General features: G+C 42.2%; 1 long non-coding RNA gene across 1 annotated transcript; it reads right to left on the reverse strand.

Annotated features, from left to right (window-relative positions):
• Positions 1 to 7,679: 7,679 nt before the first annotated feature.
• LOC138920580 (uncharacterized) lies at positions 7,680 to 12,171 on the reverse strand. Its single transcript, XR_011431997.1, has 3 exons — positions 10,603 to 12,171; positions 9,482 to 9,609; positions 7,680 to 8,508 (listed from the first exon to the last, which is right to left on the reverse strand). It is a non-coding gene; the product is annotated as an uncharacterized lncRNA (long non-coding RNA).
• Between the last annotated feature and the right edge of the window lie 298 nt (positions 12,172 to 12,469).

Here is a 12,469-nt window from a genome sequence, read left to right on the forward strand (position 1 = left end):
GAGGTGAGTGAACAAAATAATTACCCTGAAGATGGGATAAATTTCATTTTTGTCACCTAGAAATAGCTCAGGCCTACTGTACTGAGCTTCTAAGTAAATGTTCCAGAAAGGGGCTTCTTCATAATAAAGTACAGACTAGACCAGTCTTCATTAGCAGACACTGTCTTCCTTTTTAGGGGTAAGGGCTGCCCAGACAGTGGTTTCCTCCATTCCTTTTCTCAGGTAGCAAATGCCCAGTCATCCATCACCTTCTTTGCACCCTGGAATCCGGGTGCTCCATATCACCCGAGTGATAAGGAGAACCAAGCTTTGGCTGGAAGGGTTGTTCCGGAAGTCTGCCAGGCCAGTGGATCATTTCCCAGTGTTCTGCAGAATGATCACTTTGCTTCCAGGTACAGCCAACATGGGTCATTATCCAAGAGCAGGTTCACCCCAGATGAATTAATGAATTCTGACACCACACTTCAGGTTACTGTCTTTCACTAACCTTTTTGTAGCCTCTGAAAAAATAAAATGAGATAAAATCTGGTATTCCCTTCCTCTATATTAAGCCAGGCTCTATTCCACTCCAAGTGGCAAATGCCAGAGGGAAGAAAAAGTACCAAGTGAGTAAAGACTGAAGAGTGAGATTTTCACCAAGGAAGCATCTACAGTTTCAGCAGAACATATATTTTTATATATAAACATAAGTAAAGGCAGGGAATCTGTGCAACACAGTCTAGTTCAATAGTCTAGTTCAAATGTATATTTATATACAATTTATATATAAACATATATAGAAATTGTATTATATATGTATAATATATACAATTGTATACATATATATATATATATATATATATATATCTTTACACAAAATAAAATTAGAGTGTGCAATAAGAGGGCCTTGAAAATATTTTTCCCAGAGTCGGTGATAAAAGTCCAGCTTTGTTTATCCAACTAGTGAGGTGATGGTTTTCTCCACTCCCTATTCTTACGTTTCATTCCATGTCTATAAATCAGATTCATTTCTATTCTTAAACAAAATATAAAACTCTCTTCAACTTGTCTGCTGGTGTTTCAGCTCCATAGCTTGTTTGCATCCATTATTCATTTTAGGCAAACAGCACTTAGAGAGCAGTAACCTTCTGTGTTTAACACAAATGTGTTAATGAACACCTTCAGTTTAATTGCTTTAACATTGATGAACCTTTTTTTATTCTGAAGTAGCCCAAAATACTATTCTGACATTTGCTTTATTCAAGATAAAGAAACCAAGTTAAGGGGCCGGCCCTGTGGCGGAGCGGTTAAAGTTCTACGGGCCCCACTTCCACGGCCTGGGGTTCACAGGTTCAGATCCCGGGTGCGGACGTATTCCACTCGTCAGCCATGCTGTGGAGGCATCCCACATAAAGAGTAGAGGAAGACTGGCACAGATGTTAGCTCAGAGCTAATCTTCCTCAAGCAAAAAAAGAGGAAGATTGGCAATGGATGTTAGCTCAGGGCGAATCTTCCTCATGAAAAAAAAAAGAAACAAAGTTGATTATCTTTGGGACAAAGTTTAATGCTTATATATCATCCTGGTTGTTTATTCTTCTTTTCATTGATGAAATATTATTTAGGAAGACAGTAATAAAATAAATTTCCCCTATATTGGCTATTAGTAGATACAAACCAATAAGAATCTAAGTTTCATGATCTTCCAGTTCATTCTTTGCCATTAGATTTGCTCTTTTTTCCAAAAAGGGGGCAATAACACAGCAGGCTCTGACCCACTCCTCTGATTGAACTATTGCTTTAGATCTTGCATAAATTCACAAGCTTCTATTTTAAAAAAAAAAAAAACAGCATCTTTAAAGATGTTTTTATAGTGTGAGTGACATATAAGTCAGGTAAAGAAGTGTGATGAGTTACGGAATAGGAATTAGTGCCACCTGGATACCAGCCAATAGAAAGACTAAACCACTGGCCTCCAGTCATCAAGACAGTCAACTTCTGATTGATCAGCTACCTAGATATTAGTTCTGGAATAGCTAACTGGCTAATTGAAGGCCTCAAACAGCAACTGCTAGTGTTTCTTGAGATAATTAAGTTTACAGCTAATTGAACCCTCGTTATCCTTTAAGCAAAGAGATGAATTTCTCACTTATCAGGTTTCCTTGCAAAATTACTCTTTTTATTTGATTATTTATTTATTATTTATTTATTTATTTATTTTTATTTTTATTTTAATTGCTCTAAAATAAAGTTCCCTTAATACTTTTAATAAATTGACATTGAAAGCATTGTACCAAATAGGAGCCTCTTTAGACCTTTGTTCTGAATAAATAATATACAAGTAATAGTAATTTATATTAATAGAGAAAATTAAAAAAAAAAAACAGCACTGGTAATGAGCAGAACTACCACGCAGCAGTGTGAGTGGGAAAACAGTGCTGATGTACACTACCATCTCAGCTAACCCACATCTGGAAATCCAGAGAGCCAGTTGCCATGTGTCTTTCCAACTGAAAAATGCAAAAGACAACTGGCTGCCATATGCTTCTCACAAAGAAATTGTAAACAGGTTACTCAGTATGAGCCACATATATAGGATCTACATATGAATGCCCCAGGAATGGATTTGGCCCAAACTCTCCTTCAGCTAAAAAGCTTCAGGCATCACAATATTCCCACATGTCCACTGTATAATGGAACAGATGACATCTTTTACATGGAAGGTTGCTTTGTACTAAGAATGAAATTGGGCAATGGGCAGCTCAGGCAACTATCCAAAGGAGTTCTTGTGACTTATACATGTATGTATATGTATAAAAAAGACGTATATTAATGTTCTTTGAAAACCATAAATAACGTACTAAAGAACTCTAGAAATACATTGTATCACTCTCCATGTCATAACACATGCAAACACACACACACTCACACACATGCCCAGAGGAGTGAAGAAATGTCTCACCAAAGTTGGAGCCTTTGTTATAAACAACAAGAGATAGTTCCTTTATCCAGATGACTGCTGTTTCCTTTGCTCTGGCTGAGGCTCTCTAAGATGGAGATTAAAGGTACTTAATGCTTTGGGGAGAGAGTTCTGCATGAGGGGCCAGAATAAGAAAGAGAGCATGGAGAGAGACTGCTTTCAGCCTGTTCTTTCTTCAACATATGGGAAGAAAGGTAAAGAGAATTCTAGCAGTTTTGACTTTGTCTGTCTTAGCTCAATAGAGTAGAAACCCTAAGAAGGATTTAGGCAAAAGCTCCAGCTAAGAATAAATAGGCCTCATTTTCTTGGAGTGGTCTGTGTCTTGTCTTCCTGAGAACTCAGGACAGGACAGCAGTAAGGAATTGAGAAGGATCTGGGGACACAATTAACAGTGTCATAGTTAACGCATCCATCCACCCATCCAGTCATCCCTTCACCCAAGTTAATGGAGGTCCTTCTAGAAGAGGGAATTACATTAAGAAGAGAGGAAGATAGTTTGGACAAGAATTTTGCCATGAAATATAGAAGTAAATATGGAGAATTACTAATTATAATAAAAAATGATAATGATAAATGCCAAAGAGAAAGCCACAAATAAAACACTATGGGAGTTCTTAAGAAAGGGAAATGGCTTCCAGCTTGGGAATGGGAAATAATTGAAGACAACTTTACAGAGAAGACTGCATTTGAACAAACCTTGAAGCAAGCAGAGACAGTGGTTTTAAAAATACACATACATATGGGGCCAGCCCCATGCCTAGTGGTTAAGTTTGGCACGCCCTGCTTCAGCGACCCAGGTTTGATTGCCAGTCATGGACCTACACCACTCATCAGCGGCCATACTGTGGTGGCGACCCACATACAAAACAGAGGAAGATTGGCACAAATGTCAGCTCAGGGTGAATCTTCCTCAGCAAAAAAGAAAAATACACACACACAGTTTTATTGGATCATAGAGCCATAAAGGGAAGATAGAGCTGGAAAAGTGTGTTAATTCATTCAGCACCTTTAAGAATTACTGTGTGCAAGGCATTGTACTAGGTTCTGGGAAAAAAGATAAATATCAATATCCCTTTACCACCGCTACCTCCATCCACCAATGACGGTAAACCTGGCTTTGTGAGGGAAAGAAATGATCTTTTCTACCATCAAACTCAGAAAGGCTCTCTGTTGCCTTGAGTCCACAGCAAATAAGGGCAGAATTATCCCTGGGCACAGCAACGTCCCTTGTTCCCCCAGGAGCCTCGCCCTCAGGACTCAGTATCAAGGGGACTCAAATGCTGTCTGGGGTAATCCGTACAAAGTTCTCAAGTATGCAAATGATACTTGAAACCCAAAAGCCTATTGCTTTAGATCCTGCATTAATTTCCAAGCCTCCATTTAAAAAAATAATCTGCGTGCTTAAAGAAACTTTTGACAGCGTGAGTGATACATTAGTCATGTAAAAGAGGTGTTCAAGGACTTGTGGGACAGCAGTTAGTGCTACCTGAATACCGGCCATTAGAAAGACTAAACCACAGCTTGTAGTTTCCAAGACTGCCAACTTTTGATGGACCAACTACCTGGATGTTAGCTCTGGAATAGCTACTCGCTGTTGAAGGCCTGTAACGGCAACTGGTAATGTTTAGAACATGTGGGAGTTGGAGCAGTCACCTCAGCCCCCACATTCAAGGGAGCCCCATGTTGCTCAAGGTCTTGGCTGGGCAATTATTTAAGAAGGTGTCAGGAGAAGTAGGCAGAGGCAGCTCCTCGCTGGTGCTAAGACGATCTGCCTCCCCAAACACTGCTCCTCACGCCTTCAACGAGACCTTCAAAGCAGTGGGGTTAATAGCCTTCCCAACCCTCTAGAGTTCAATTCCCCTTTGAAACTTCTTTGTCTCTTCAAAACGCCCCCATTGTTCCTCTTCCCTCAATTTTAATGATAGAGTTATTGGGGAAGGGTATCTATACGGTATGTTTTAACTTGGTCTCATCCCCTAATGACAGCTTACCTTTTGCTCAAATTCAGCTCAGCATCTACTTCCTCCACGCCAGGCTGTTCTGTCTTCCAGTGACGCATGATGATTTTGAAGTATTATTTTTCCTTCAATATAAACTTACAGTCTCGTTCCTCACGTATCAGCTCCCGCGTACCCCACCACCTCACTCGTGACACAGCACTTATGGAAATCCCCCCATTACCAGTATTCACACATGGGTAATCTACACTCAAGGAGCACCAGTGTCTCCTCCAAACAAGGTAATCTTGTCTGGTCATTTGAGCTCCAATGGGTAACGATAAAACTGGCTTTTCATTCCTATACTGAATACTAGTTTATTAGTAACCAGTGTTTATGGTCATGGGGGACAATGTTTTAATATTGGCATTTATTTCATCTTCTTTACGTTATTATGAGAGAGAGAGGTCTGAGAAAGTATCAAACACATGGTAGGCACTGAGAAAATGTTTGCGGAATAAATAAATAAATTTTTCAATTTCGCTTTGAAAAATTTGTTGCTTTGCCCACATGGAAGGAAAGATTTTCCATCCAGCATTACAGGTTCAGAAACTCACCCTAAGTCCCCACAGCCTGAAGAGAAGTAGGAAGAGGGAAGTTGAAATACAATGGTTTGCTGTAATTTAGTGATATGTTCTCTGGGTAGAGCTAGCATCTACATGGCTCCAAAGCGATAAGGAGGATTCTGTCTGGGAAGCAGGGTGCAGCAGACAGCAAAGCTTTCAGACAGAAGAAATGTGATAAACCGTCACTCACTTCCATAAACTTTATGGCATTGGGCCATAGCTATTAGGGTCTTTACCGTGAAGACACAGGAAGGTAGTGTGACAGACTGAAATTTGGTGCCCCTAACGACCACAGCTCCCAGAATTCACACCCCTGTGTCATCCCATCTCACACTGACTCTAGGCTTGGCCATGTGATGAGTTTTGGCAAAGCTTGATTAGTCCCGGCACACTGAGACTTACCCTTGTAAATTGTACCTTCTTGGAACCAAGCCACCACGCTACAAGTAAACTCAAGCAGCCATGTGGAGAAGCCCACACGGAAGAGACTCAGGAGCCCTGGTGTACTGCTCCAGTTGACCTCCCAGCTAGAGGCCAGTATGAACTGCCAGCCATAGGAATAAGGACACTTTGGACCTTCTACCCATTCCAAGTGTCCCTACTGATGCCCTACAAAGAAGACTGACAGACCATCCACAGACTTACGAGAAATTATAAATCACTGTTGTGTTAAGCCAGTGAGTATTGGAGTAGTTTGTCACAGAGCAATAGACAACCAAAACAAGTTGGGAGTGAATAATTTACATTTCACTTAATGAACTCAAAACCTGCTTGGTATAGTTTGACTCTGAGTTCCCCAAGACCTGACATGGTGGTCCAGTGGTTTTCAACCTGGCTGACCCCAGAACGACCTTCAGAGACTTTTTGAAGTACCCATAACTAGGCCTACCACAGAAATTCTGATTCCAGAACATTCAGGAGAACGAGGCACTTCTTTGTAAAGAGCTCCACTGTTGTATCCCCAATGTTAGAACTCCTAGAAGAGTCTGCACTGACGTGGCCAGTTGTTTCAAAGTGGACAATGTCACACATGGCCTCATATCCACTTCAACGCAGAGAGCGGCATGTCGTCAAGAATCTGTTGTAATCAGTCTATTTTACGGAGCAATACTGTGCTCGGAGACCCTGTGAGAAAAATGAAGCAGCAGAATATGTTTGTATACCTTTGTTGGGAAAAAATGCCAACTCTATACACTTTAATTACTAAAATGTTTTCAAGGTCAAGCTGAACACATAAACCTCAGATAAAGGAGTTGAAGGGAGAGGTTGCCTACCAGGAACAGAGAAGAAAAGGAAGCAGGGCACCATGCAGTGTATCGTTGTAACAAGTGCTCCTTCTGTCTGCCCTGGCTTCGATGTGGTCAGAGGGAAGGGAGAGGTTGTGCAACTGTAGATATAAATCCTGGGTGAGGACGAGGCACGTCAGGGGAAGCACGAGGCGGGGGTGGCCCACGTTCCTCATCTGCTCAGTATAAGCCTGTGAGGAAACACGCTGACTCTTTCAATAATCTCAATGAAAGACAAACATCAGGGGAACAGGCCTGGAGGCTGTGAGGTCCAGCTGGTCCCTCCACCAGGGAGAGCCTCCCCCATCGCCACCCTTGCAGAACCTGGACATGTGATTCTTAAGAGAAAGGCTTTTCATGTCTGATAGCAGCAGCAGGATGAGCAAGAACCCTCCAAGGCGAAGGCGAATTTCAGGGGATGAGGTCTCCCTCCCAGGGTGAAGACCTTCCGCCAATGATAATTTTAGAGAATCTGGGTTTGGCTTTACTAAGAGAGATAAAGGGTTTCCTTAAAAATAAAATAGAGGGGCCGGCCCCGTGGCTGAGTGGTTAAGTTCATGCATTCTGCTTCGCCAGCCCAGGGTTTTGCCGGTTCGGATCCTGGGCCCAGACATGGGACCGCTCATCAGGCCGTGCTGAGGCTGCATCCTAATGCCACAACTAGAAGGACCCACAACTAAAATACACAACTATGTACCAGGGGGCTTTGGGAAGAAAAAGGAAAAATAAGATCTTTTGAAAAAATAAAATAAAATAGATTTACATGTCTGAAAACATGGGAAAGAGTAAAAAAACATCTCATTTCTCCTGCCTGCTTGGACATGTTTTATTCAAGTCTCTCTTTGTTGCAAGTAAGTGACAACAACTCAAACTACCTTAATAAACGAGGAGTTTATTGGCTCATTAAAACAAAAGTCTAAGGACATTCTGGCCTCAGCCGTGGCTGGATCCAGGCACTCAGGCAATGCTTCCTGAAGCTGCCTCTCTGTGTCCTGACTCAGCCTTCTGCTATGCTGGTTCCATTCTCTGGCAGGATCCCCCAATACAGTGGCAAGACAGATGCCAGGAGTTCCAGGTCATTTTTCTATCCTCTCAACAACCCTCTACAGAAAGAGTTTCTCTTTTTCCAACTATTTCCAGGAACTGAGTTTCCTTCACTCTGATTGGGTCACATGCCCAACTCCAAGCCAGTCACTGTGGCCAGAAGGATGTAACTTCCTGGGCGGCCAACCCTGCAGCATGGAATGGACTCAGTTCTACCCAAGTGATACAGTCTGACAGTTGAAGAGGGGCAGCTCCCCACGGAAATCAGAGTACTCTTTACCAGAACCAGGATGAATGGATGCTGTCCAGGGAAATCCCCTCTCTGGCTTAAAGCAGAGAATTGAGCCTCCCAGAGAACAACTCGTTCATTTTTGGAGAGGTAGTTCTGTGCTCTGAAGTAGTGACTATGCAGGCCCTGCGTGCCTGATAGAGTCCACAGATGCCAGCTCTGCATCCTCCATGGTAAACAGCTCTTGATCCTTTCCCAGCACCCACTCGTCATCCTAGAGTTGACTGGAGTCATCGATGCTCAATGAACTTCATCCTCAAAGGCCCAGAACAGAGCAGCCCAACTGCAATTTCTTTCTTCTGACAAAGTCAGTCAGTCAAAACTTGAGGATTCTTGATCTCAGCTCTTCTGCTGGCTAGTCACTATGTGCCTGGAAAGTTAAGCAACTGTTAAATGCTTCGGCTTTCCCTCAAGTAAGAAAAAAAAGATTGAAAGTCCAAGATTCTTCAAAAAGACATTCTATTGAAATGAAAAACATTTCAAATATATGTCATCACTCTTACAAGTCTCACCTGGGCCAAGTAACAATGTGTGCCAGATGAGTAAAGAAGAAGAATGCCAATTTTATTGATTTTACCGCCTCATACTCCTTTCAGGTCTGTGAAAAATGTTTAACGGGTGAGTAACTTTTTTTTTATAATTCTCTACAAATCTGCTCTACATCAAAAATTGTTTTTTGAGAGAGTGTTACCGAGATACAGAGCAGAATACTTAAGCTGGGATAGTTTGATTGATCTTCACTATTCCTGGTGTCATAAAGTTTGGGGATGTAATGAATAAAACCCTCCAAATCCCCAGCTTGGTGGTCAAGGTGTTTCATAGGCAAGCCAGCATCCTGTTGGTCTCTCAGTGTCTGAATGTTTGTAGTTGAAGTAAGAAGCCAATCCCTTTTTCGTTCTTCTCTTTCCATCCTTACCCTCCATCTTGACCCAGCTCCCATCCTCAATCTAAACCTAACCAGATAACTAGTACGTGGTGTTATCATTTGCGAGCGTTGTCGCCAATGCACAAGCATGAGAGAATGTGCGACTGGGGCAGAATACAAAGGAGCCCGCCTGCCTGTTCAGCATTCCCCGGCCTCCACACTGGATAGAACTGAGAGTATGGACAAGAGCAGTGAACAAAAAGGGCAAAGGAAAGCTCATCCTTTCACTCGCGGAAAGGCTATTTGGGTATCCTCCTCAGCACAAAGAAAAGGAACGACCTTGCTTAATCCTACAGCATTGGTGAGACCCCCTAAAAATCCTCTAGTGCAGCGGTTTTTAAATTATGTATCATGCATCCCCCAGATCCCACATGAAAAAGAAATTATTTTCATACCTACACATTAAATTCGTGCCTACCTTAACTTCTCCTGCCTCCGAGGTGCTCTCCTCCCAGCCAGTATTATGCCAGATGGGACTCGGAAGCCAAGCCTTGGAAGACAATGCAGAAAGTTTCTACAGTTCTGGAAAGTCTAATGAGTTGTGAGCTAGAACACAGAAAGAGTCATGGTCATGTGAATCTAGTTTTTGTACCTTCACTTTGAGCTTCATTGAGAATCTGGCTCTTTGTTTAGGTGACCTTTGGCCCCTGAAGTTAATGTTTGTCTGCTAAACGGTATTTCAACACTAACATCTGGTGATGTCCCCTAGCCTGACATTTGTGAAGCAGATGCTTCCAGTGGCCTGGAGTGTGTCTTCTGGGTCAATGTTTTCAGTAGTGCCCTCTGGCATTGATCTCTGTGGTACCTCTCCCCAGGTAAGAAAAGAAATGCCACTAGGAAATGGCTGAGAGAGAACACTTCAGACCATCTGGAGGCAATCGTGGAATATAAAACCCCAGAAGTTCTTGTATAAAGAAATAGCTAGAGGTAGGGAGTAGAGGGAAAAATCAAGTCCTCGGTATTTTTTTGGAGTTGTACTTTAAATAATCTAGCAGTTCAAGCCTGACAAATCTATACTTCATTTCAAGCAATCGCTTTACATGTTTCTTTCTCTCTGTTCAGGGTCCTCTCCCTTGAAAGCTTGAAGTAACAGACAACAGAATCTATTGCTGAGAAAAGCAAGCCCTCTCTCCCCTCTCAGCCCCACTCTTTCCATGCATACACATGAGCACACGCTTCATGGTACTTAGCAAAGGGCTCCTCTCAATGTGGACCTAGAGAAAACTTAAAAGAACCTTGTGAACTAGAGCAGAAATTCAGATAGCCTACATTTGGAAAATGACGTCTTTTAAAATTAAGAATTTTCCCCAAGATTCCTGAAAAGCTTTCAAAAGTAGTAAGCAGGTCAATGAGAATTATTTATTTGAACTGGATGAAGATTTTTGATCTCTAATACTGTATCTCAAGATCTCGTCTTACTTATTATTACCAGTAGGCAGCAACAGCTATCTCACTACCTAGAGAGAAGTGCATATCTTCTCACTCTATTCAGTAGTTTAGTACAGGCAAAATACCATGAGGCTGCTTTGTAACATTTACCACATTGCTGTGTGGCTTCTCTTTTTGAAGAGCTTAGAATCCATCATCCTCTCATTCATCCATCTCATGAAGCTCTGCTGTCCAAGTGGTCAACGAGGGCAAGGAGGTGAGCACTGCACAAACCAATCTGAACGAGGATGGGAGGCAGAATTCTAAGATGATCCCCAATGACTCACAACCTTGTATAATTCCCTCCTCGGAGTGTATACGGAACTTGTGATTTGCTTCTAATCAATAGAATATGGCAAAGGTGACAAGATATCACTTCCATGATTATATTATGCCATGAGGCAAAGGGGAAGGGATCTTTGCAGGTGTAATTAAGGTCCCATATCAACTGAATTAAGTTAATAAAAGGAGATCATCTGGAGTGAACCTAACCTAATCAGGTGAGCCCTTTAAAAGAGACAAGGGGCCCGCCCAGTGGTGTAGTGGTTAAGTTCACATGCTCTACTTTGGCAGCCCAGGGTTCACCGGTTCGGATCCCAGGCGTGGACCTAAACACCACTCATCAAGCCAGGCTGTGGCAGCATCCCACATACAAAAAATAGAGGAAGACTGGCACAGACGTTAGCTCAGCGACAATCTTCCTCAAGCAAAAAGAGGAAGATTGGCAACAGATGTTAGCTCAGGGCCAATCTTCCTCACCAAATAAATAAATAAATAAGTAAATAAAAGAGAGTCTAGAGTCAGAGAATCCAAGCAAGAGAGATTCTGTTTCCTGCTTGGAAGAAGTAAGCTGCCATGTTGTGAGAGGACTTGCAAGAGTGTCATGTGGCAAGGACCTGAGGGCAGTCTCTAAGAGCTGAGAATGGTCCCTGGCCAACAGCTAGCAAGAAAACAGGGGCCTCACTCATACAGCTGCAATGAAATGAATCCTGCATCAAAATGAATGAGCTTAGAAGCAGATTCTTCCCCAGTTGAGACTCAAGATAAGAACACAGCCCGGTTGACATTCTGATTTCAGTCTTGTGAGACCCTGAGCAGAGAACCCAGCTAAGCCATGCCCAGACTTCTGATCTGCACCAACTATGGGATAATAAGTGGGTAGTGTTTGAAGTTGCTAAAGTTTGCAGTAACTTGTTACACAGCAGTAGAAAACTAGTACAATGAGGTTGGCTGGGAAGCAACTGAAATAGCCAAGATCCCACATTTCACTCCACCCACCCACTGAATACCTTGTGGAGCTTGGATATAGTTCTTCCCTTGAGAATCAGCAGTCCATGGGATAGAAGAGAATAGGACTCTGATTCTGTCTCAAAATGTGGATGGATAGGTGGATAAATAGCTACATAGATAGATAGAGAAACACACAGATAAATAACAAGTACTTACTGCGTGCCAGGATCTCTACTGAGTGCTTTAAATATTTTACCTCATTTAGATAAGGGGTTAGTTAAAATGGTGTAGGTACTTTTAATGCCAGAAATTAACTGAACCTGGTGGACTAAAAAGAAGGAAGAAAAAAACTAACAAAGCAAGGAAAAGGACCCATGATTCAGCCCTCACAAGGTCACAGGTTAAGAGGTATGTCCCAGTCCCCATAGTTCTCCAAGAAGGGTTATGAATATTATAAAAAGCAGGAAGGACAAGCTAGATGGCATAATCGATTTATTCCGATAAACTTGGTGGCAGTTTTGAACCAACAGTTCATCAAATCATGCTGTAAGTCACGCTAACGGTTTTCTAGTTGCTGTCCTCAAGTGGACAGTGGGCAGGGCTGTACTTACACATGTGGATGTGAAATACACAGGGAGGAATATTTTAAAACCATCAGTCACCATCTATTAGAGGGTCATGAATCAACAATCGGAAGTGTGAAAGCTACCACTGATGTGGAGCCATTGCTGTATGAACTGTGAATTTC

The sequence above is a fragment of the Equus caballus genome, chromosome 24, assembly GCF_041296265.1.
Source record: "Equus caballus isolate H_3958 breed thoroughbred chromosome 24, TB-T2T, whole genome shotgun sequence".
Classification (NCBI taxonomy): Eukaryota; Metazoa; Chordata; class Mammalia; order Perissodactyla; family Equidae; genus Equus; species Equus caballus.